This window comes from Rhinolophus hipposideros (genome assembly GCF_964194185.1).
Source record: "Rhinolophus hipposideros genome assembly, chromosome: 9".
NCBI lineage: Eukaryota > Metazoa > Chordata > Mammalia > Chiroptera > Rhinolophidae > Rhinolophus > Rhinolophus hipposideros.
The window spans coordinates 10,553,788-10,579,273 of NC_138055.1; the positions used below are offsets into that span (position 1 = coordinate 10,553,788).

The 25,486-nt window shown below is 38.5% G+C and overlaps 1 protein-coding gene across 50 annotated transcripts in view; it reads left to right on the forward strand.

Moving 5' to 3' along the window:
* RBFOX2 (RNA binding fox-1 homolog 2) overlaps positions 1 to 25,486 on the forward strand; it is a 257,128-nt gene that overhangs the window by 174,856 nt on the left and 56,786 nt on the right. The window lies entirely within an intron of this gene.

The window sequence follows — 25,486 nt, forward strand, 5'->3', positions numbered from 1 at the left end:
CACGCGTACATCCTCCTGCTCAGGGCCTTTCCTTCTGTTGCTCAGCCCACAACGCTCTTCCTTCAGACACTCACATGGTTTCTCAAAGGAGAGCTCGCCTTTGACCTTCCTATCTCATCGGAACTCTCCAGTCATTCCCTATCCCCGACCATGCTTTTTCTTATCACTGATTTTAGTGCATGTATAACTTGGTACATGTTTGTTTGTTATCAGTGCCCCTTCTCCACCAAAGAATATAACACTTGTGAGGTGAGGGACCTTTTCAGCAGTCGGTTATATTCCTGGTGTCTAGAATTGTGTCTGGGATGTGGTCAGAATAGTAGCTAACTAGCTAATTCTTATATATGGTTATCAGGTACTATTCTAAGTACTTTACCTACATTCACTCATTGAATCCTCTCAACTCTGCAGTTAGCCTGTAGTGCAAAAGAGGAAACTAAGGCATATATTGGTCAGTTAACTTGCCCAAGTGTAAATGGCTATTATACTAAGAGATGTGAGGGTTCATATCCACAGACTGGCTTGGGAATCTGTACTCTTAGTCACTGTACTCTAATGCCTCTTGTAGGTAGTCTATACTAGTCAGTAAATATTTGTTGAATGTGTGAATACATTAATTTAGCTGAGACTCTGATTCACTTCTGGAATTCTCATCTCTGACTTGGACAAGCCTTTGATGGAATGCTTGAAATAACGGAATTCACTATTGAATAAAATTAATTCAGTATTATACTATCGCATAATCATCATAATAGGTAACTACAGAGCACATATTACGCAATAGGCGCTATTGCCAATGCCTAATATAAAGTCATTCATTCCTTCAGCAACCTTATAAGTACTATTTAATGTCCATACAATAGAAATTAGGAAACAGGAGTAGAGAGAGGTTACTTTTGCCCAAGGTTGCAACGCCTGCATTTAAACCTGAGGAGTTTGGCTCCAGCTTCCCTCTTCTTAACCACCATGTATGTGTTATTATAATAACTTTTTATTTTGCATACCTGCTTTGCACCAATTTTACATAAAAATCACATTTACGTACGTAACAATTGTGTTTCTCTCATATCACTTGTCAGTCACCTTTTAAGTTTGGTGTTTTTCCTATTTTTTTCTCATACGTTAGACTGGGATTTGAGATGTCAAGCAACCTGATGGCTCTGGATGCAGACAGATACATTTCAAACTTGAGATCAATTTAATCCTAAACTTGTACGCTCTTCCATTACGCTACCAGCCTCATAAGATAAATAGTTCTATTGTTGGCCATTAAAAAGTAGAAACGTTTTCCATATGGTGATCTAAAAATCTGTTTTCATTATTGTCTTCTCACTCTCCCTAGTTCTGTCATCCGGAATCACACAGTGGTTTAATCGTCTTCATAAAAAGCAAATATTTGAAGATAATGGCTAAGTGTTCCCTTTAATCTTCTGTTCTCTTGGCTCATCTTATCTACTTCCTTGAATTATTCCTCATAGATATGAAAACATGGTTTCCAGAGTCTCACTGTCCTGGACTAATAAGGTCAATTCATATGAATTATCATTTATATCTAATTCAATAAAATATCCGTTATGAGTATTATTAAGTATGTCTTTGTTCTTAGTAGGGGTTTTCTGACAACATGTTTGACTTTACTCGGTTTTCAAAGTTTATTGATCATGTAGTGTTGTCAGCGATTTATAACTTGAAAAATGCGGGGCTGTTGCCCCCGACTCTTCAGCAGAATACTTCATTATAAAACCTGCTGTCAGCTGGCTGGCAAGAATCCACCTGTCTTTCAACCTCTGGGTCTTGCCCAGATGACTCAAAGGTTACCTAACACAAATTTTCATGTTTAAACTTATTTTTTAGAAATAGTGTTTCAAAGGTTTCAGGTGGACCAACAAATAACATATTGAAAATCAGCAAACGTAAATTTGATCACTTGCCTTGAGATCTCGAAATTGTATCAAAAGAGTGTTGGAAAACCAAAATTGGGAATTAGGGTCTTTTAAATCAGTAGCAACAATAAAACATTATTGAGAATAGAAGTAAAACACAACAACAACAAAATTAATTAAACCCTTAAAAATACTCTGACTTAATAATACTTATTATAAATCAAATACCATAGAAATATTGTTAGATTAGCTTACTTTGGGATATTTATTCTTTTCATCATGCCTCTTGAATTTTTTCAGAAGGCATTCAGTTGCAGAATATTATAATAACATGTCTTTTCAAATTAATGGTTTAGGAAATAGGTATAGCTAGACTGCTGCTAACAAAAGGAAATACAGTTTTTAAAATTGTAACTTAAAATCATAACGAGATACTTAATTCATTCAGAATTACAGGACAATATGGTAATGTAAATCAATCATTTTATGAAATTATAAAAGAATATTTTTATATCCACGAATATTACTATATTCTTTTATCTAATTGATTATGAGATCCCTTGTAACAAGTTTTGAAGAGACAAACTGGAACTTAAGTGAAGGGGGTGAGATTCTGAAAAATTCTTAACTCAGAGAAGATATCCACAAATTTTTTCTGTTAATGGCTAGATGGTAAATATTTTTGGCTTTGCAGGCCATGCTGTCTCTGTCACAACTGTTCAGCTCTGCTGCTGGCATGAAAGAAGTGGAATGATGTATTGATGAATGGGAGTGGCTGTGTCCCAGTGGAACTTTATTTATGGACACTGAAATTTGAATTTCATACAATTCCCATGTATCACAAAATATTCTACTTTTGAATTTTTTTTCAACTATTTAAAAATGTAAAAACCATGCTTAGCTTTCAGGTTGTATCAGGTGATGGACCAGCTGCCGTAGTTTGCCAGCCTCTGACTTAAAGGGATGCAGGTCCTCCCTATTTTTTTAGTATAGGGAAGGTTTTCCCATATAGCTTGGTGATAGAAACAAGAGTTTTGACTTAACTGAGTTCATCTTGGATCTCTGTGAAACCTTGGATCAGAGTGAAACCCCTGACCTGCTCGTTCATTTCCTGCCCAAGAAAATAGAAGGATTCTTCCCTTTTTCTCACTTCTTTTCTCCCTACACCCTACCCCCAAATCTGAACCGTTTGCAATTCCCCAGATATGCCATATTTTATACCTTCTTGCTTTTCATACTTTTTTTTTTATATATTATTTTTCATGTATTATTACTTTGGGCCAGAATACCTCTTTCTCCCACATGATTAATTTCTTGCCTTAAAGGTTCGACTTAAATGCATGTTAATGCTTTGACAGAGCCCTCTTTTTGAAATGCAAAACAGGATAATCGAGTAATCACACATATCCTAGTGCTAACTTAAATCAGTTAATACTTAAAATATAATGTACTTTTGGAAATGGATGCTTTATTTGGCTAGAAGAAACAAGGGTTTGGGAGTAAACAGCTATTTGGAGAACACATAAATCTCTTGTAGACATTCCATTGGAAGGCTGTGTATACCCAGAAGATAGCATGTGGGTAAGTGTCATAGGAGCTTTAGTCTCCTGGGAAGTCAGGAAAGTAGTCAAGAAGAGCATGACCCTAACAACTGTGGAAAGGTGACAATAAAATCTTAAGGTTTGGCAAATTATGGTGAGTAAACCAAATGTGGTATATTAAGTACAGCCATCTCCCTTTCTCCTTTTCCTTCCGCTCAAGATAACCAAGAGTTAGATTCTTCGCATGCTACTTTTTAAAAAAAATAAATTATATTGGGGAACAGTGTGTTTCTCCAGGGCCCATCAGCTCCAAGTCGTTGTCCTTCAATCTAGTTGTGGAGGACGCAGCTCAGCTCCAAGTCCAGTGCCGTTTTCCATCTTTAGTTGCAGGGGGCACAGCCCACCATCCCATGCAGGAATTGAACCGGTAACTTTGTTGTGGAGAGCCCATGCTCTAACCAACTGAGCCATCAGGCCGCCCCTCCAGAAGCTCAGTGGCAGCTCATTGTCTTCAATCTAGTTGTGGAGGGCACAGCTCACTGGCCAATGTGGGAATCGAACCAGCAACCGTCTTGTTCACAGCTCGCGCTCTAACCAACTGAGCCATCTGGCCGCCCAAATTTTACCCTTTCTATACATATTCTTGAGCTGAAAGAGTTCGATCCTTTCACGTCTCATTTTTAGGTTTTGTTAGATATAACCCGAGCTCTGTTTAGTCTCTGGTTAATTTTCCCCTACTGTTGACACAAGACTTCTTAGTAGCCTAACGGATGCTCCTTAAATTATCAGGTTTTTCACACTCATTTTTGGGAAGAGGCTCTATTCCTGGCTCTGAGTGAGCTCCTAACATTATTCCCTCCAACTCTGGCAGGTGGTCTTTCCTTCAGCCTCAGGTAGTTCCTCACATACATGCAGTGTCCATTGCTTAACTGGGTACTTGAGGGGAACCCTCTGTAGTTCAGTGTTCTCTCCCTCTGCAGCTTTCCTCTTCTCTGTGAACTCGAGCTGTCTTGGCTTCTCTAGACTCCCGGCTTGATGCTCTCAACTCATGGAGACCACCAGGCTCTGCCGGGCTTCCCTCTCTCTCTGTCACAGCCGGGGAGCTTGCTCCAGGCATCGGCTGGGGCAGTTACAAAGCTCACCTTAGTTGTCGCCTGTCTCAGCTCACTGTCCTGCTTTGTCTACTATATAGTGTCTTGAGTGCTGTGGTTGCATGTATTTCATTCTGATTTTTTAGTTGTTTGAGAGGGCAAGATCAATATGGTCCTTGTTACTCCATCTTTATTGGAAGTGGAAGGGAGACCACTTATTTTTAAATGAAAATTAAGTGGTATCTCGTTTAATATATTCCTAATACATGAATGAAAATCAGCTGAACAGTAATTTCAAGGAGTAGAATGCATAAGATGCATAAATAAATAAAATGCAAGATGGAATAATGTGATAAATTACATGAATGTAATGTCAATAAAATACCATGAGAAGTTCAGATGAAGAAAGAAATAGTTTGGAAAGTTTGAGGTGGAAAAAGTGAGAGGAAAGGCCTTGGCATGTATTGTTTTGTGTGGGAGTTCTGTAAGACATTATAGCGTTTCCCCGAAAATAAGACCTAGCCGGACAATCACCTGTAATGCGTCTTTTGGAGCAAAACTTAATATAAGACCCAGTCTTATTTTACTATAAGACCGGGTAATATAGCATAATATAATATAATAATATAATATAACATAATATAATATATAATATAATACTGAGTCTTATTTTACTATAAGACACGGTATAATATAATATAATGTGATATAAGACCAGGTCTTACATTAATTTTTGCTTCAAAAGATGCATTAGAGCTGATTGTCCTGCTAGGTCTTATTTTCGGGGAAACACGTATCTGCATCTAGAACCGAATTCTTGAGTATTGAATGAGATTCAGTGGTAGAATAGTTTCAGGAAGCCTAGGACTGATCATATTAAAGGTAAAAATAGTTCTTTAACAAAAATACATGGACAAGATCACAGGGAAAGTAAGGTTTCCATGTTTTTGTAGTTCAGCATGATTTATAGTCTGTTGTGGAAAAGGAAAAAAGACCCTTTCCTCCAATAGATAACCTATCATTTCAATGCTATCAGGATAAGGAAGGAGAAAAATCTGAGTACCATTTGTTTACATAAACAGTGTAGAAGATGGGGGCACTTTGGACTGTGAAAATGATGATCATTGAAAAATATGAAAGAATGTGGATGGCACTGTTTAGATAGAGCTTTCTTAACTTCAGTTAAAATGGTTGCCTGACTATTATTAGCATAGCGGCTGTGACCAAAAGTTTATCCAAGTGTATGCTTTAAACTTTTCTTCCTTGAGGAACCTGGAGACATTTTTAAGAAACTGGGAATGTATGTGTTTTGTTTGGCTTAATTTCACTTAGCCTATGTTTTTTATGAAGACTTTAGAAAGAAGATTGTGATTTCCCCCCTTTGTATTGATGTGACTGTTTATGGGGGGAAAAAACAACACGAAGAACTTGACGGCTGTAACTCAGCTGTTAGGTCTTATGTTGGGGACTATGTATACTCTTGCCCTTTTTTCTTTTTCCTTCACGATAATGATGATTATTATCTCTACCACTCTTTTTTTTTTTTAAGCCAGAAGCAAATAATTTTGTATACATGATCTCAGTTAATTCTTACAGATAACCCATTAGGTAGCTATCCTTCTCGTTTTACAGACAACAACAATTGAGGTATGACAAAGCCATGTTTATCTTATTCCCGACTTTGTACTATTTCTACCCCTGTTTTGGGTGTTAGCCATTGCATTAAGTATAGTGTGAAGAGTACAGGCCATAATATTTATTTAACTTTTTCTTTACATAAGAATAATCCCTGTAACTCACCGATAGCCAAAACCTGGAGAAATGTCTGCTAATTTTCTTGGAGCCTGAGGTTCTTTTGGGATAAGTGCAGACTTGATCGATTTGACTATTCTATACACAACTTTAGTTTCCTGAAATTTTATCTCAGCACAGAGGTTTTACAGCTCAATGGTTTAGTATTTCTTGTGAGAACATTTGTACAGGGTTAGGGGAGAAATCCAAGGATTGGCTGCTTAGAGTAGCTCTTAGCCATTTTTGGCAGTGGACCAGATAAACAGCTTCATGGCGTTTTGTTGATTGACTCTTTCTGCTACAGAAGAAAATGCTTCGTTTCACATCGTGATGTACCTAATGTTTCTTCCTTTTCACTGTCTGCTGCCCCTTTGGTAAGGCCTCTTTAATCACAGAATCATAGATTCTTAGAGCTAGAGTGACCTTTATTTTACAAATCAGGATACCAGAGATCCAGAGAGGAAGTGAAGTTGTCCAAGGTCACGTAGCAAGGTAATGGCAGAACTGCAGCTAGTCTGCCCTGGTCTCTGTCTGCTATTTCTACCTTCAGAGCATCCTCCGGGGAACAAAAAATTAAACAAAAGATGTTTAATTTATAGAGGCTAAAATATAAAATCCGTGTGCTCTTCATTCCTGAGAGAGAGAACCTTAAAATAAGTAAAAATCATGTATCTTGGGCATTCTTTTCTGGAAAGTTATTCTTGAATGAAGCTTTGTGATAACGAGACAGTCATGAAGTTCTAGGTGTGGAAGATTGTAAGTGGGAAGAAGAAATAGATACGCCTTTAGATTTTTTTTTTTTAAAGTGTGCTTGAAGATATTTTTTGTTTTTGTTTGTTGAGCATTTGACTTGACATGGAAAGGTAGGAAATGTGGTGTGAAATCCGGGAATGCTTTGTTACTAAGCAACCACTAAATTATAAACAACTTTTTGGTGCTAGAGGAGCTGATTTTAGACCTCCATTCTCAATTTTCTCGTGCCACCTTTCTTAAGTTGGATATCGTCCCTTAGTCCGAGACAGGTTTTCTTGTTCAATAATAACAGCTTATTTATGATAGCTTTTGATGACTTCTTCCAGCGTAGGACTTCGATTTCCTTTTTTAGGTTTGTCTCATTGTGATAAAGGATTAAATATTGCAGTCACTAGTTTATGTTTCATTGCCATTCCTGCCCGAAGGGTCACAGTCCGTGCCGTGCCTTTTTGATCCCTGTGTTAGAGATCGATGGGGTAACGGGGGCTGTTTTCTCCCTTTAGACTGCCTTCTGATCTTGGCCACAGCTGCCCCTGCATTCGTGAAGGAGGAGGGAGGTGAAGAGTTAGGCATTCTAATTGGTAAATACTTGATTTCTGTTTTGTTTTGTTTTCTGAGAGTGATTAGACCCTTGGAAGTCTTTTGTATTTGTCAGGCCGTAGAATCACGGTTACCACACAGCGCTGGGTGTACTTGTCGTTGGCACTGGGACCACAGTTTATAGACACATTTAGTTCTGATACTTTTCTCTATTGCTTTGCTTCCTGTAATCAAAATGTGTCTAATGCATTAAAGCATTAAGTACAAGGGCTATTCGAAGAATTGTAGTAAACACTTTATGTTTTCCTTCGAGCTTCTCCAATTTGCTTTTAGTAAATCTTAGTGTTGTTAAAGGATTATTTTAAAGAAACATAGAAGTTCATTAACTCGGTCCTTTCTCAAAATTAAAAAGGAACCTGAAATTCTGGAGCTTACTTATGGTTGAAATGTTTTGCAGGAAAAAAAAATCACGACTTTTGGGTCAAGATGATAGATACTTTTGCTTGTCTCTTGTAAGAGCCACTGAAATAACGGAACAGAAGTACAAAAAGAAATCAACCTGTGATAGCAAATAGAAAAGGGTGAAGGGTGATATTACCAATAAACAAGAGAGTTAAATAAATTTCTGGAAAAGTTAAAGCAAATGGGAACCACCTGGTGGATGAAATGGAGGAGAAAGTAAAGCCTGACAATTAGTACAAGCAGGCTGCTAGTGGTGTGACAGCCAGTCTGCCCAGCAAGAATCGTGACATGTGTCTGGGCTCAGAGCAGGAGTGAAGATGGGCTAGAAAACAGCAGTTCTGTGTGCGCTTGCTAGGGGATAACTCAATTGCTTGGTGTTGCTGCAGCCTTTCGAACCCCTTCCCAAAGGAAGTAGCCAGAACTTACTGTGCTGCCTGCTTTCTCCAACATTAAAAAAAGAAAAATAAATAAAAAGCCAAAATTGTTTGGCTCCAAATAAATAAATAAAAATCCAAAATTGTTTGGCTCCAAAGAATTGGGTCAATGTTCGGGGAAATTTAATTCTTTTTGTATTAGATAATGGTACCCCTTCCTTAAGTCTGATATTTGGGGGATGTGAGAAGAGGTCGTGCCACTCTTTTCCTCGCAGCTTCCTTGGAAACGAAGCTTGCCAGTTACCATGCTTTTCCTTATCTCATACTGAGTTCCCAGTCAGAATTTTAATTCCAGGGAGAGACCTAATCAGAAAACAGACTTACTTGTACAACAGCAGAGGAAACCCACACCTGCTAACCAAGTCCTCATACCTGGGGCACCGATGCATATGAGAAAAACTTTTAGCAGAAAGAGCTCAGAAGAAACCAAAAGAAAACCTGACCCTAAGGGAAACAGACTATCTGTGGAACAGAGGAGAGTTTAAAGAAGCATTCTGACTAATATAGTCAGATTCAAGAAGATAATACATTCGTAAAATCAGTACTGGGTGTAATGAAGAGGGAGCAATTTGAGAACGTGAAAATGAGAAAGTTAGGGATTGAGAATGTAATTGTCAAAAGCAAACATGCCCTACAAGGATAGAAAAATCAAGCTGAAGTATCTCCCCAAATGTAGAGCTTTAAGATGCAAAGGTAGAGAATACAAAAGATAAGACCCAGATGATTTCCTTAGCCCACATTCCCTAGAAAACAGAGCCAGAGACAAAATCTCACGTGCTGATACTTTATTGGGGCATGTAATCTCAGGAAAGCAGGGGGGAGGGAAGGCAGGGGAGTGAAAACCAGACGCTGATTGCCTGGTGTCAGTAGAAGTCTTCAGAGAGGTTGTATAGAATTATTGCTCTGCTGCCCAGTCCATCCACAGGGAGAGTGGAAAGAGGTATGTTACCTACTGGTTTCCTCTCATCTCCTGATCCTCCCCCTTTGGTCAGTTTACTATACAAGCAGTTAGCATACCTGACCCCTTCAGTGGCCTGTCTCAGGAAGGCCAGGTCCTACATTCTGTGTTCACCGAACTGCAGAATGACATGTCATCTAAGCATGGAAAGGTGAGAAGAGTCACTAACCCCCGTGGCCGCCTCTGGCCTTGGAACCTCTGCCTTTTAAGAAACTATTAAACGAAGGTCACTCCCAAGAGGGCTGACTAAGGGAAGGGGAAGGGAATGCTGCTTTTTTATCACACGCTCTTTTACCCATTTGTTTTGTCATTTACATAAATTAATTTGATGAAAATAAAAAGTAAATTTAAAAGCGGAAAATAAGTTACCCAAAACACCCTAGAAATAAATATCAGAGATCTTTTAGAATGCATTTGGGGGAAAAATGAACTTCAACTATGGAAAGATAAAATCTAATTAGCAGTTTATATCAGGATAATTTTTTAAGAAAATTGGACTTGTCCAGTTGATCCTGTCTCCTTTCCCACCCATTCTTGCCTCACTCCGCATTATCAGACAGTCCCCAGGACTGAAATCTAGGAGTGCTCTACTCCTCCCCACGCCGTCGCCAGGCTCTGCTGACTGCCTTGGGATGGTCTCAAGCACTTACCTCCTAATCTCCTTCCTTCTGCCTCTGCTGTCGTTCAGATTCAGAGTCTTCGGGTCCCGTCAGAGTTTGTAGTGTCCTTCTAACAGATCACTTTGCCTTCCTTTTCTCATCTCATTGTTTCCCTGTGCCGAGTTGCCGGCCATCCAGAGTTCTTGTTCTGCAGAGGCCAGTGATGTGTAAACAAATAATTGTAATAGAAGTATTACAATAAAGAATTAGGTTCGAGTGTGGGTACAAGGAGGGAATTAGGTTTTTTTATTTGGGTGAGTCAGAAACCTCAGAGAGCAGTAGGTGATCAAGTTAAATATTAAAGAGTATGTATGTGTTAGCCAGATGGGTAGAAAGGAGAAAGGCTTTCGAAGCAGAAAGGATAGAGGTGCAAAGAAAGTGGAGGGTGAAACAGCACCCTCCAGGATTTGGAGTCTTCCAGGATTTGACACACATAAAAGTGCCACCTGGGCCGAGCCCCTGTCATCTCTCAGCGGGGTTATTGTGATGGCCTCCTAACTGGTCTGCCTGCTTCTGCCTCTGCTGGTGATCCACTGAAAACCTAAGTCTGACCATAGCTCTTCTCTGCTCGGCACTCTCACTGGAGAGGAAAAGCCCAAATCCGTGCAGTGGCCTAAGCTTTACAAGATTTCTCCCTGACATCGCTCTTTCCGCACTGCCACCTTTCTCCATCTCCTGCCACTCTGTTCCTGGCTTATTCCAGTTCCGTCCCGTGGGCCCCCTTGTTCCTAGTTCCTAGATTAAGCGGAGCATGTTTTCATCTCTGAGCCTTTGCATTTGTGTTCCTTTTGTGTGGCACGCTCTTCCCCCAGGTAGACGCATGGCCTGCTCCCTGAATTTCTTTAGGCTTTCCTCACATTACCTTCCCTGGCCACCCGTATCAAATAGCGGGCCTCTGTCCCTCCAGCCAACCCCTGTACTTCTGGATTCTCTTTCTTGCTTTACTTTTGTCCATAGCACACCATCTATTTCTTGTTTTGCTTGCCTGTTTTCTTATTTGCCTCTGCTTTCTAGAATGAAATCTCCATAGGGCAGGAACCTTGTCCTTTTAATTACTGTTGTTTCCTCAGCATCTAGAACAAAGTATCTAACACATGATAGGTACTCAATAAATATTTGATGGCAAGAACTGAAGCTGAATAGGTGAAATAAGCAAGGGCACGACTTCCATACAAAGATGTGTGGGCTGGAGATTGCAGACATTGAGGAGTGTAGGGTTTTTATGAAGAGGATTAATTTACAATATCTGATTTAGATTTATTTTAGAAAGATCATTCTAACAGCTGCTTGGAAATTGATTAGGTTAAGGTTAAGTTAGAAGAAAAGAGCTATTAAAAGAAAGGAGAGTTAGAAGAAAGGAGAGCTATTAACAGATTCTTGAGATAGCCTGGGTGAGAGCAGAATCTTTTTTTTTTTTTAATTTCCCACAGTACATAATGCGGACTCTCATGTGTCGCCTTTTTATTAGATAGTATATGTATTTAATAGAACTGTAATAACTCATTATCAGTGGCAAATATTTATGAATGATTATGCTATAGTAAGCTTTCTGCAGAATTCTTAAAGCCATGGAGGGAAAGGTTTCTATCTTTTTTACGGACCTTCTCCTTTCGAAGCAGATATTGAACTACCTGGTTAATTCAGTTTAGTAAGCATTTTCTGTATATCAACTACTGTGTGCTTATGGTTTGGTGAGGAAGCTATGATGAAGAAGTATATGATTCAGTTCCTGATCCACTGAGGGGCTTCACCTGTGAAACAAATAGAGGAAATATAAACCATCGTGTAACTGTTTGCAGACAAGACAAAGTGCAGTTTTCTAGGACGGGTATGGGGAAAATTTTGTCTGTTACTATTGTATATTGTATGAATCGTTCATTTTAAAGAAGTGGACTTACAATAGAACATCCAATGCAAAATCTATGAAGGATAATTAAATTTAAGTAATTAAATTTTATGACTCAGGAGACACTACGAAATCTTGCTGATGTTTTATTCTGAAACTGAGTTATGGCCATGTTCAACGATATTCCACTTTAATATAGAAAATGCAAACTTAATTGTCTGTGAAGACAAAATAAAGAATAAATTGTAGTGAAATGTTTGATTGAGAAAAAGAATAATCACCCATGCATTGTATAAATCAACAGTTACATTGAGGAGAATAGACAGCCAATTATTAATTTTGTGTAGGGCCTTCCATTTCCAAGGAAGCAGGTACCTGGCCTGGAATGTCTCTTGTCTCTTTTTGCCGGTAGAAGGCATGACTGATGGATGTTTGAGGTTCTAAATACTGCTTTAAAGAGATATGGAGGAAAGAGCTTTTAAGAGGTTGGAGATATTAAGACTGTTACAGGTTTCGTCATTTTTAACCTAATAGACTATTGGTTTGAATGACTTTGTTCTGAAATATTTATTTTTCTGTTTAAATATTCATTGCTTTGATATGGCAGAACTCAGCCTCTGGGGAAAGGTAGGGCTAGCTTTTCTCTGGGTAATTTGAAAGAGGTGTGTGTGTGTGTGTGTGTGTGTGTGTGTGTGTGTGTGCGCGCGTGCGCGAGCGATTTGTATCTGTCCTTAGACTTACATATATGAATATATGAGCTCCTGTAACTTAGTTTTATTCTAAGCATGAAGGTAAAGCATATTGTATTTCCTGATTTACTTGTATTTATTGTCTGGTTGCTAGAGCTCAAGATTGCACTTAATTCCTTCCTGCACTGCGTCTCCGTCACGTGGCTGTAGCACACTCACACGCTGGGTCCTGATCCTTCAGTCCTACCTGTGCTAAAAGAAGGACCCATTGTTAGGCTTGCATTTCATTAGGTTTGAATTTTTGAAAACACTGGTGTTTAATTACATCTGTGGGTTCCATGTAAAAAGGCAGTCCTCTACTTTCAGATAGTTTACGTTTATGGCCACGGTGACCCTAACCTCTTCCTCTCTTGACCTATTCCCTTCCTAATCTTTGCCTTCTAGGCGTGTAGATTCTTCTGGGCATTCTCTCTCATTCCACTCAGCCAAAAACCTCTAAAACAGTCCTTCTCAGTGTGGTACCTATACCTGGAGTACAGGGTCCTACTCCAACTCATTGAATCGTAATCTGTGGGAAAAGGATCTTGATTTAAAAAAATGTACATTTCCACTCCTAGGCATCTACCCGGAGAAATCCAAAACTCCAATTCAAAAATCTGTATGCACTCCTATGTTTATTGCAGCACTTTACACAATAGCCAAGATATGGAAACAACCAAAATGCCCATCGGTAGATGACTGGATTAAGAAGCTGTGGTACATTTATACAATGGAGTATTACGCAGCCATAAAGAAGAAAGAAATCTTATCATTTGCAGCAACATGGATGGATCTAGAGAACATTATGTTAAGTGAAATAAGTCAGAAAGAGAAAGACAAGTACCATATGATCTCACTTATATATGGAATCTAAAGAAAAGACTATGTGAATGAACTAATCAGAAACAGTTTTGGGGACACAAAGAAAAAACCGAGAGTTGTTAGATGGGTGTGGGGGGGGGTTGGGGATAAGGGGAAAGGTGAAGGGATTTGGAAGCAGCTGGTAACCACAAGATGGCCTCAGGGTTTTTTTTGAAAATTAATTTGGGGAAGGTATTCAATAATGTTGTAAAGATTTTGTTGGGTATCCAATGGACATGCGTCCTATTTGGGAGACCACCTCAGGGATACTGTGGATACCTGATCATGGCATTGTACACCAGAAGGTAAACATTAATGAATGCCAACTATAATTTTATATATATAATGTGATGGTTCAGTGTGAGGTCGGAGGGATAGTGGATGGGGGGAGGGGGGTTCACAGTGTGAGGGATATAAATGATGAACGTCTAAGTATTACCTTGTCTTGTACACCTGAAACTAATAAAAAAAAATGTACATTTCTAACAACCAGAGTGATTGCTATACACAATAAAATATGGGAATCTCTGCTTCCAAGGAAGCAGGTAAAAGATGAGTTTGTGGGTGTGGGGCTGGGTATAGTGGAAGTGGTCCATACTGCGCGGGGTTAGTGCTCGCACGCGCGCGTGTATGTGTGTGATCTTATTGGTGAGACTGCAGCAGGAATAGATGTGTTTGTTCCTGGATTCCTTTCTTGGAATCAGACAGTGTTTTCCCTCACATTTAATATTTCGGTTGGTGATTGGCTTTATTACCATAATTATTATCATATAATAATTAAGTCTGGTTTTGTTAGCTTCTTTGGCACCCGAGTCATCAACTAAGTTACAGACAACCAAATGGAAAATGAACTGTTGGAATTCAACCTGAACATAAAAACTGGAGATTATTAACTGCATGGAGGAAACTTCATGTATAGGTTTTCCTTCCCAATTTCTAATTTACCTACAGATTGTCTGACATCTTTTGGCTCTGGATATAATTTATATTCACTGTGAAAGAGAAAATATATTTATCTAATTAACTTTTGCTACTGTTGAATTTAAGTATCTGGGTAAATTGGGAATCTAAAATGAATTTCACTTTCTGTCTAGTAAATGGATGTGTGTGTAAATGGGTCTTTGTACACATGTATTCATTCGTTTTATTTATCTGGGTTTTGTTGTTGGTCTGTCATTCTTCTACATAGTTTTTAAAAATTACTTTAATTGCTTCTAGATCATTTTTAATCCAGTGTTCTGTCCTTATCTTTCTGTGATAACAGTTACATAGCTCTGTTTTTTCCCTTGGGTCACAGATACCTGGGCAGAAGTCACTGCTTTTAGTACAAGAGCTGAGAAGAATGATGGGCTTTTCCGTAGGCACTCTCAACTGAAAGCTTTTTGTAAACTCTTTCCCAAAGACAGATAGAGTCTGAAATTGGAGCCTATCTAAGCAAATCCCAGGGGATAAAAATGACGTAGTTTATAAAATGCTGAAAGACAAAAATATTTTCTTTCTATCATAAACCTAGAGAATTTCCATTTATCTACAGCATTAGGAAAATGACTGGTGACATTGGCAGTGGTGATGAACTAGTTGAAAGGTGCTCTGAATAACGAAGTGATTCTTTGTATGGCGATGTAAATAAAATTGGTATCGATCTATTTCTATTGGTGACCCAGTGTGATGATAGATGTAACATGGGAATTGGGACAGTTTTCTCTTAAGACACGATTTGCAGTCTGTTAACTAGAAGCAACACAATAGCCAATTAGATATGTAAGAGGGACGCAGGATAACCAAATTAAAAAACTAGAATGAAGTTGAAAAATAAATAGGAAGATATAAACAAACAAAAATACCCTTCTCTTTCTGAGCTTACTTAGACTTTAATTATTCTCGAAAAATGAAGACAAGTTATATTTGGGGGCATTCTGTGTTCTCCTGGAATACTTTATACTTAGCTTTGTTTGTATCACAAATAACGTTGACGTAATTATTAGTTTTATGTGCCTTTCCTACCTTTTAAATTTGGTCCTACAAAAGCAAAGTCTTATTTTTGCCCTTGTGTCTCCCCTCCACTCCTACAAGTAGCATGTTGTAGATGCTTCAATATCAGTAAATAATTGATTCAAATAATACTCAGAATAATTAAGTAGGAACAGAGGCCGTGCTTAAGAAACTAACAAAACAGGCTCCTTTACCCCAAGCAATATGACTTGTAAATAACGAGGAAACTTTTCTTTAAAGAATGGACAAAGGTGAGTGGGTTAGTAAGTCCTGAATAGTGAGTCTGCTGCTACAAATCTTTAAAACACCATCTTGTTCTGCCTGTTCCCTGTCACTGGTTGACTGTCAGATTCTTTCAGTTCCACCACACAACGTCCCTGATTCCACTTCCTGTGCCCACTGCGCTTCTTCAGGCCCAGGGGTCTTCTCCAGTCTGCTGCAGAAGCCCCTTCCTCCTCCGTGCTTTGACTGTCCTCCCATTAGCACATCTCACGTGCTGTTACCTTCACAGAAGCTATGACTCTGCCAATCCCTGTTCTGATTTTGGTAGTCCTTACTTACCAAAAAATAGTACTTACAGTCATCAATGTCTAACTGATTAGGATATTAGGACACTCGATATATAGAGCAAAATACTGTAAAGGAAAAAGGAGAGGTTTCAAGTCTAGTTGACTGGGGGAAAAATGGTTAGCTCAATCAGAAGAAATAAGGAGAGTAGGTAATAAAGTCACTTTTTAGACATAACCGAGTTTGTTTTGTAATGTTAGTGGGACACTGAGGGTGAAAGGGTCCGGTTTGAGTTGGAAATGTGCCCCTGGAAGAATTGGAAGCAGAAAAAGAAACCTAGTTAGGGAGCAGACTGGCACCACATTAGTGAGTTTCACTTGTCCTCATTTAATCCTCACAGCAGCCCTCTGAGGTGAGCAATCCATTTCGCAGATGAAGAAACAGGCTAGAAAGGGTTCAGTAAGTCATTCGTCCATATCTGGTAAGAGGGATAGATGGAATTTAAAGTCAGGTGTGTCTTTTCGGCTCATGCTCTTTCTTCTTTTGACTCTACCTCCCATGAAAGCTTGGGGGAAAGGACCTGTTAGACTAAAAACTATTTGGAAGTCACCCAGAGGTAGGTCCTGGTTGGCGCTCTGAGATGGCTGTGGGTGAGGGAATACACCAATAAAAAGATGGGAGACTTGGTCCTTGGGTTACACATTTTTCCTGTTAGATGGGAACTGTTTACTGTGATAAAATATCTGAATTTAGAACTAAAACATTTAGCATATTTCACATTGTACACCAGAAGGCTATGTATGATAATGTATCGCCTCCGTTTCCACATGTGATTTGAAGGAAAAAGACACCTGTGGCTGGCTGCCTTTGTGTTACGATAGCAGAGCTAGTTGCCTCAGAGACCACACGGCCTGCAAGACCTAAAATGTTACCATCTGGCCCTTTACAGAAAAAGTGCCGACCGCTGCTTTCTACCATACTTCCTTTCTAGGAATATAGTTTCATGGAGAGGAATCGAGTTGATCCTTTATGGCCAGCTAAGTTTTTCAATATACATGAATATTCTTTTTTTTTTTTAATTTTTATTGGGGAATATTGGGAAACAGTATGTTTTCCCAGGACCCATCAAGTCAAGTCGTCATTTTCAATCTAGCTGTGGAAGGCACAGCTCACTGGCCCATGTGGGAATCGAACCGGTGACCTTGGTGTTGTGAGCACTGCACTCTGACCACTGTGACAACCGGCCGCCCTGTACATGAATATTCTTGACGGGAGGATGCAGCATGGGGAAACATTGATCCCTGATGTGGTAGTCTGGCTGTGGTGTGGGAAAGCACCATATTTGAGGGGTATTGAGTAGTCTAGATTCATTGCAACACAGAATTAGAGTTGGGGTTTGTGTATGATATGACCGGAGTGAAAAATGCCTGAAGACACCACTGGAGATGCCCCATAGAGTAGTGACCAGGAACTCCCGCTTTAAAATTGGCTTGGATTGGGATCTGAGTCTGCCTGCTCATGGCCAGTTATTAGCTGAGTAGTTTTTGATAAGATGCTTAACCTTTTCAAATGTCAGTTTTTATCTGTAAAAGGAGAATAATGGGAATACCCACTTTATAGGATTGTGAGAATGGAACGAATCACTATGTGAAGTGCTTAGTGTATTGCTAGATACTTAATAAGCACTCATTAAATGTAAGCTGCTAACACAGGTAAGGGAGGGTCTAGAGGACTTTAGAATGTATTTAGTAGGCAATAGTAAACCTTTGTGTCACCAATTTGGGTACATTGCTCTGACTTATATTGAAGCTTTGCATATTGACAGTAACCTCCCTAATGGGACTGTAAATTCCTGAGAGGCATGTTTCAAACTTTTGTTCTGATGCCTTCAGTGCCTGCCACAGTTATTCACCCATCGTAGGTGTTTAGTTAATTTATTTCCTCAGATGAGATATACTAATGCTTCTTAGACTGTGGTATTAAAAATAAAACATTTTCATGCAAGTACAGAGGTAAATTCTTGACTAGAAATAATCACGTGAACTGTTATCGCATAGTTTGTCTGGGGGCTACAATATTTCTCTTCTGAACATATAACTCTGGAATATGGCCTGGAAATTTAATAGAAATCGACAACCATGTAACATTTTTAATAATAAATACTTGGGGAAATTTTCAGACATTGCAGTGTACGAGATAAAATGTGAAATCACTCCTATCCCAGTTTCATTCCCATAGTATATAAATATAATGCTTGTTTTTGTTTAACAAAGCTAAAAAAAAAAATTCCTGTAAGTAACAAAATAATCTACCAAGAATTTCTTCTTGACCTCGTGACCGAGGCTTACATTTCCCTTCTTTTCGGAAACAGTTCCGCCTCTGCCGTCTGTGTCTCTTTGAAACATAGTGCCAAGTCTATAAGTGGGTCCTGTAGGATGTTTGTACCTTTCTTCCCCCCTCTCCCACTGCTAATTGTTTATTCAGTTGACAAAGCCAGCTTTGTCAGGACTGCCCCTGTGGGAGAGTTGCTAGTGTGCCCAACGGGCATTCCCTCGGGGCTGAGGGGAGCGAGGAGGCTGGAGAGGAGCCCAAGCAGAGCACTGATGTCCCCTTTGTCCCATTATTCCTAACTGGAAAGTGTCTGTCCTTTAGCCATTACCCACCCTTACTCAGTGGACTCTCCCTGTGTCCTACAAGTTATGTTTACGCCTGGAGCTGGAGGCTTTTGGTGCTCCATTTCTCTTTCACTTACTAATCCACCTGCATTCGAATTTTCTCTTTCATATCCATCTTGAGGCCAGGAAATCCTGTGAGGGCTTCTGAAGCAGCATGCTTCAGGTAGGTAGGTTGGTAGGTAGGTAGAAAAATAAGAAACAGAGTACTGAATAATTGGAAAGAGAAGGGAGAAAATTATTTGATTTCCCTCTTAGAACACCCTGAGTAGCTACGGAGAAATCATCTACAATACCCGACCCTGGAGATCATGAAAAGAACTTAAAACAGTGATGAATTACAAAGATAGACTTTTTCCCTGAAAAACTATAGGTAAAAATGTAAAGTTTTTCATAACGTCATCTCTACGAAGTAAACACAGGGAAGACTTTTATGTAAAGCAATCTTTAGTATCGTGTAGAAATGATTCTTGGACACTGGAGACAGCTGAAATTTGATGCTGTGTAACTTTAAAATGGAAGACTTATGAATCTTTATCACTAAGTAATGTCACTGTCACTTTCTTAAGAATAGCAACAATTCAGTGCCTCAGCGTATTGACTTCCTCTTATTGATTACACTTTCTTGTCATTCTCTTTTATATTAAAAATCCTTTGTAGGCTTTATCACAAAGGTAACACATGCTTATAATTAGGAGCACCAGGTAACATGGGGATTGGGAATACATATGTTCACTGTTTTGACTGGTGATGATTTCATGTGTGTGCATGTATCTATGTCAAACTTATCAAGGTGTACACTGTAAAAAATAGATGCAGTTGATTGTGTGCCACTTATACCTCACTAAAACTGTCTTTCATTTCTTTTGACTTGATGGCTAAAAAAATTACACTGATTTTGCTGTTAGTATGTATTTCCATTTGTTACTGAGATGGCACATTTTTATCATATCAGCCATCTGTATTTCATCTTTTGTGAATTGTTCAGTTTACCAATTAATAACTGAATTATTCAGTTTACTTTTTCTGTTGTGTTTTCTTAGCAATTTAGGTAACTTACTCTTGCGTTAGTGATGATAAAATCCAGTGTGTGTGTGTCCTACCTGTTGCAAATATTTCCCCCCAGTTAGCTTTACTTTTGAGTTTGGAGTCCATTCCCCGCCCCCCTTGTTTCTCCCTCCCTTTCTTCTTTCCTTCCTAACTTACATAGCCAAATTGGACTTTTTTTTCTCTTTCCTTTCTGGTTTTTGGTTACCTATATCACTTAAGAATTCTCCACACCCCAGTTAGTCTCCCAACTTTAAAAATACATATTTTTTTATAGTTTTAGTTGTCATATTAGATTTTATTCCTTCTGGAGTTTTGGGGGATGGAGTATGAGCTGAGGGGTTCATTTTCTTTCTTATGGGTAGCCAACTTACAAATACCATATGATAAATAAACCATTTTTCCCCACTAAATTGAAATGGTACCTTTATCTTCTATTAAGTTTCCATATAAACTTGAATCTGTTTTAGAATTATCAGTGTTGTATTCTTAACTTTATATATTCTCACAGTTTTATGGCAAGTTTTAATATAAAATAGAGCATGCCCTACTTCACAGTTTTTCCTTTTCCAAACTTTCTTAGTAGTTTTTCATATACAAATTAAAAAAGTATTTATTCCTATTTCCTTCCCCAGACACTATTTGCTTTGGATTGCACTTGACATCAGGTATATATTTTATTTTTGGGAAGGATTAACATTTTTTATTAGGTATTCCTCCAGAAACAAAATATATCTTTCTTATGTAGGTCTTGTTCTGTAGTATATGTTTTATATTATAACATAAGTTTGTTTGTTTTTAAATGATATATACTGTCATTTTTCCATTTTTTAAAAAGATTTTATTGAGGAAGGGGAACAGAACTTTATTGGGGAACAGTGTGTACTTCCGGGACTTTTTTCCAAGTCAAGTTGTTGTCCTTTCAGTCTTAGTTGTGGAGGGCGCAGCTCAGCTCCAGGTCCAGTTGCCGCTGCTAGTTGCAGGGGGTGCAGCCCACCATCCCTTGCGGGAGTTGAACTGGCAACCTTGTGGTTGAGAGGACACGCTCCAACCAACTGAGCCATCTGGAAGACAGCTCGGCTCAAGGTGCCGTGTTCAGTCCTAGTTGCAGGGGGCGCGGCCCCACCATCCCTTGTGGGACTCGAGGAGTTGAACTGGCAACCTTGTTGTTGAGAGCCCACTGGCCCATGTGGGAATTGAACCTGCAGCCTTTGGAGTTAGGAGCACGGAGCTCTAACTGCCTGAGCCACCGGGCTGGCCCTTATAACATAAGTTTTGTTTCTCTTTTGAATAACTGGTTACTGCTAATTTTAAAATAGTTATGTATAAATTTGACATTTTTATTATTAGGTCTACTAGTCTGTAGTTAATTCTTTTGGCTTTTCTAAGTATATAGCCTTATTTGTAAGGATAACTTGTTTCTTATAATGTTATCTCCATTTTATTTTTATTGTCTTATTGTACATGTTAGAATTAATAGCGATGGATACAATTATCTTCTGATTTTTAATAATGACAATGTATTTCAGTTTAACAGATTTTTTTATTATATTATTTTTTGTTACAATTAACATATAACAACATACCTGCCAAGTGTTCAATGTAATGAACTTGAACTATTTGATACCACTACCCACAACAAGATACATAACATTTCGGTCATCCTAGAATGTTCCATAATATCGAATTTCAATCAACGCTACCTCCCAGAAAAGAGACAACTACTTTCTCATTTCTGTTACTATAGATTAGTTTTTCCTATTATTTTTCTTATACTTCAAGTGAATGGAATTACACAGTAGGTATTTTTTTGTGTGTCTGGCTTCTTTTCATTCAACACTGTTAGGATTCATCCATGTTGTAAGTTCATTCCTTTCTGTGTGTATTCCATTTTGTGAATAGATCACAATTTGTTTTTCTGTTCTCCTATTGATTCCAGTACGGTTGATCTCAGCTTGGGGCTATTATGAATAAGGCCTCCATGAACATTCTCATACAAGTGTTTTTGTACACATACGCTTTTATTTCTTTTGGGTATATGTAAGGAGTATTTTAACTTGATAAAAAAATGGAACTGCAAAACAGTTCTATAAAGTGGATATGCCATTTGACATTTTGATAAGCAATGTATGAAAGTTCTTGTTGTTCCACAGCTTTGTCGACATTTGCAGTTTTGTCTTTTAACCATTCTGGTGTAAAATGGTATCTCTTTTGGTTTTAATTTCATATCCCTAATGACTAATGTTGAGCTACCCATTCGTGTATTTTCTGCCCATTGGTATATCTTTCTGTGGGAAGTTGTCAGTCGTTAACCCATTTTAAAAAATGCTTTGTTCTTTGCATTATGATTTGTAACAGTTCTTTCTACATTCTGGGTATGTGTCCTTTGTGAGATATATGTATTGTGAATACTGTCTGATCTCTTCTTGTCTTTTTATTATCTTAACGGTGCCTTTCAAAGAGCAGAAATGTTTAAATTTTGATGAAGTCCAGTTTTTTCTTCAAGAATTCTTGTTTTTTGTGTTCCAAGAATCCTTTGTTATTATGAAGTTGTGAAGATATTCCTATGTTTTTCTAAAACTTTTATAGTTTTAGCCCTAATATTTAGGTCTGTTAACTTTTGCATATATGAGATAAGAGGTGTGGTTTATATTGTTTCCGTTGGATATTCAGTTTTTCTGTTTTTTAAAAGACTTGTCTTTCCCCCATTGAATTGATTCAATGCCTTAATATAGATTGTATGTGCATGTATCTGTCTCTGGTTTCTTTTCTATTTTATTCTTCTCTTTGTCTACCTTTAAGCCAGTACTACACTGTTTTGATTCCTGTAGCTTTATAATAAGTCTTGAAATCAGGTGTAAGTCCTCCAATTTTTGTTCTTTTTCAAAATTGCCTATTCTAGGTCCTTTGTGTTTCCATATAAATTTTCGTAACAACTTTATCAATTTCTGCAAAAGTACCTGCTGAGATTTTGAGCAGGTGCGTGTGGGATTTGAAGTGCGCAGTCCTCTTGAGAACATCACGCTTTCCAATCCATGATCGTCTATTTCTCCATTTACAACAGCCTTTGTAGATTTGTTCTGTTTTAGTTTTTGCAGAATAACTGATTGTTATTCTGTAATGATGGTTGAACCTTCCTTTAAAAATAGTGTGAGATCTCTCTGCAGTTTTGGATTCATTTTGTTTGGGAGAGTATGAATGTAATGGCCATCAAGTTAATGTTGAAAGCCCGGGATGATGTTTAGAAAATGCTGCTGAAAGTTCAGTTTCCTGCAGCTCTCAGTAGGTAGAGAATCCACTCTTTTTTAATTATTATTATAGTTTATCGTGGTGACAATGGTTAGTAAAGTTACATAGGTTTCAAGTGTACAATTCTATTCTACATCATCTGTATATCGCATTGGTGTCTACCACCCAGTCAGTTCTCCTTCTATCACCATATATTTGACCTTGTTTACCCTCTTCTACCACCCCCCCTTACCCTCTAGTAACCACTAAACTATTGTCTGTGTCTATGAGTTTTTGTTTCTTTGTTTGTTTGTCTTGTTCCTTTGTTGCTTTTCACTTTTATATCCCACATATCAGTGAAGTCATATGGTTCTCTACTTTTTCTCTGACTTACTTTGTGTAGCGTAATAATCTCAAGATCCATCCATGTTGTTGCAAATGGCACTATTTCATCTTTTCTTATGGCAGCGTGGTATTCCATTGTGTATATATACCACAGATTCTTTATCCAATCTTCTGTCAAAGGACACTTTGGTTGTTTCAATGTCTTGGCCACAGTAAATAAAGCTGCAATGAACATCGGAGCACATATATCTTTATGGATAAATGTTTTCAGATTTTTTGGTGTAGATACCCAGGAGAGGGATTGCTGGGTCATATGGTAATTCTATTCGTAATTTCTTGAGGAACCTCCACACTGCCTTCCATAGCGGCTGCAGCAGTCTGCATTCCCACCAACAGTGTATGAGGGTTCCTTTTTCTCCACAGCCTCTCCAACACTTGTTACTATTTGTCTTGTTGATGATAGCCATTCTGACTGGGGTGAGGTGATATCTCATTGTGGTTTTTATTTGCATTTCTCTGATGATTAGTGATGTTGAGCATTTTTTCATGTTTAATGGCCATTTGTATGTCCTCTTTGGAAAATGTCTATTCAGGTCCTCTGCCCATTGTTTTTTGTTGTTGAGTTGTATAAGTTCCTCATATATTTTGGATTATTAGCCCCTTATCAAAGGCATTGTTTGCAAATATCTTCCATTCGATTGGTTGCCTCTGTCGATTTCCTTTGCTATGCAAAAGCTTTTTTTTAATATAAATTTTATTGAGGAATATTGGGGAGCAGTGTGTTTCTCCAGGGCCCATCAGCTCCAGGTAGTTGTTCTTCAATCTGGTTGTGGAGGGCGCAGCTCAGCTTCAAGTCCAGTTGCCATTTTCAATCTTTTCAGTTGCAGAGGGTGCAGCGCACCATCCCATGTGGGAATTGAACCAGCAACCTTGTTGTTGAGAGCTCGCGCTCTAACCAACTGAGCCATCAGGCCGCCCCTCTGGAAGCTCAGCAGCAGCTCGTTGTCTTCAATCTAGTTGTGGAGGGTGCAGCTCACTGACCCACGTGGGAATCGAACCAGCAACCCTGTTGTTCAGAGCTCATACTCTAACCAGCTGAGCCATCTGGCAGAAGCTTTTTAGTTTGATATAATCCCGTTCGTTTGTTTTAGCTTTTACTTCCCTTGCCTTTGAGGTCAAATTCATAATTTGCTCTTGAATTGAGGTGAAAATTGGGACTGAGAGAGAAAGAGTGATTACTTCCTTGTTTGAAGGGAGTGATGGCTCATGACTATGAGGGAAACCGCGTGACGTAAACCCAGATTTTTCTTTGATCCCTAATGATTCGGTGTCTAAAATATGGGGTGGGAGGGAGTTTTTCCAAGTGCTAACATTTTGAAGCATTTGGCCGTCTCTGCCAAGTACTTCCAGGACAGTGGCCCAAGACTTTGCAGACTTGTATATCTTCAGTAACCTAATGGCTTTGCTTTTCATGGAGTAAAATGGGAAGTTAGGAGGTCAGTTGTTGAGAAGGGAGGACTTCGCCAAATCTCTTACACAGATTTAAACACCTCTTTTGTATCTGAACTTAAAGCCAGAGCACAAGTAGGAGAGGGGCTATGGAGCCAAAATAGCTTCTAAGGGTTTCCTGTAGTTACTGCATATTCTTTATTGATACATATCACACTGGATCCCAAGTAAGCATCTGAGAATGGATATTGTGTATGTTGTCAGCCTGGTAGTGCTAGCAGTAATTGTGAAAAACTCGTTCAAGTTTTTTTGCCAGGGGAATTTTTTGTCTGTTTCTAGTATTTCTAAGTTAAGGGTTTTTTTGTGTATGTGTGTTTTTAATATTACTATTAACCTAGTAGACAAGATGTAAATAAATCTCTACCTTGAAATGCAAAGATTCATTTTTTAATAATATACTTCCTTCTGAACTCCATGCTCTTAAAATCTAGAGGTCTACATTGTCTGGTTTGGAGAATTTAATTTGTAATGTCATTCTACCTGTTTCTGTGAATTGTGATCTAATGAAATTGATTTGTTTTCCCCTAAGAATCACTGAAGCAATAGAGTGTCCTAAGGAAAATACTAGTAATGATCTGATATGAGAAATTTCTTCGCATTTTTTTAAAACTTGGTTTAAAGGAAAATTTCTGACCCTTT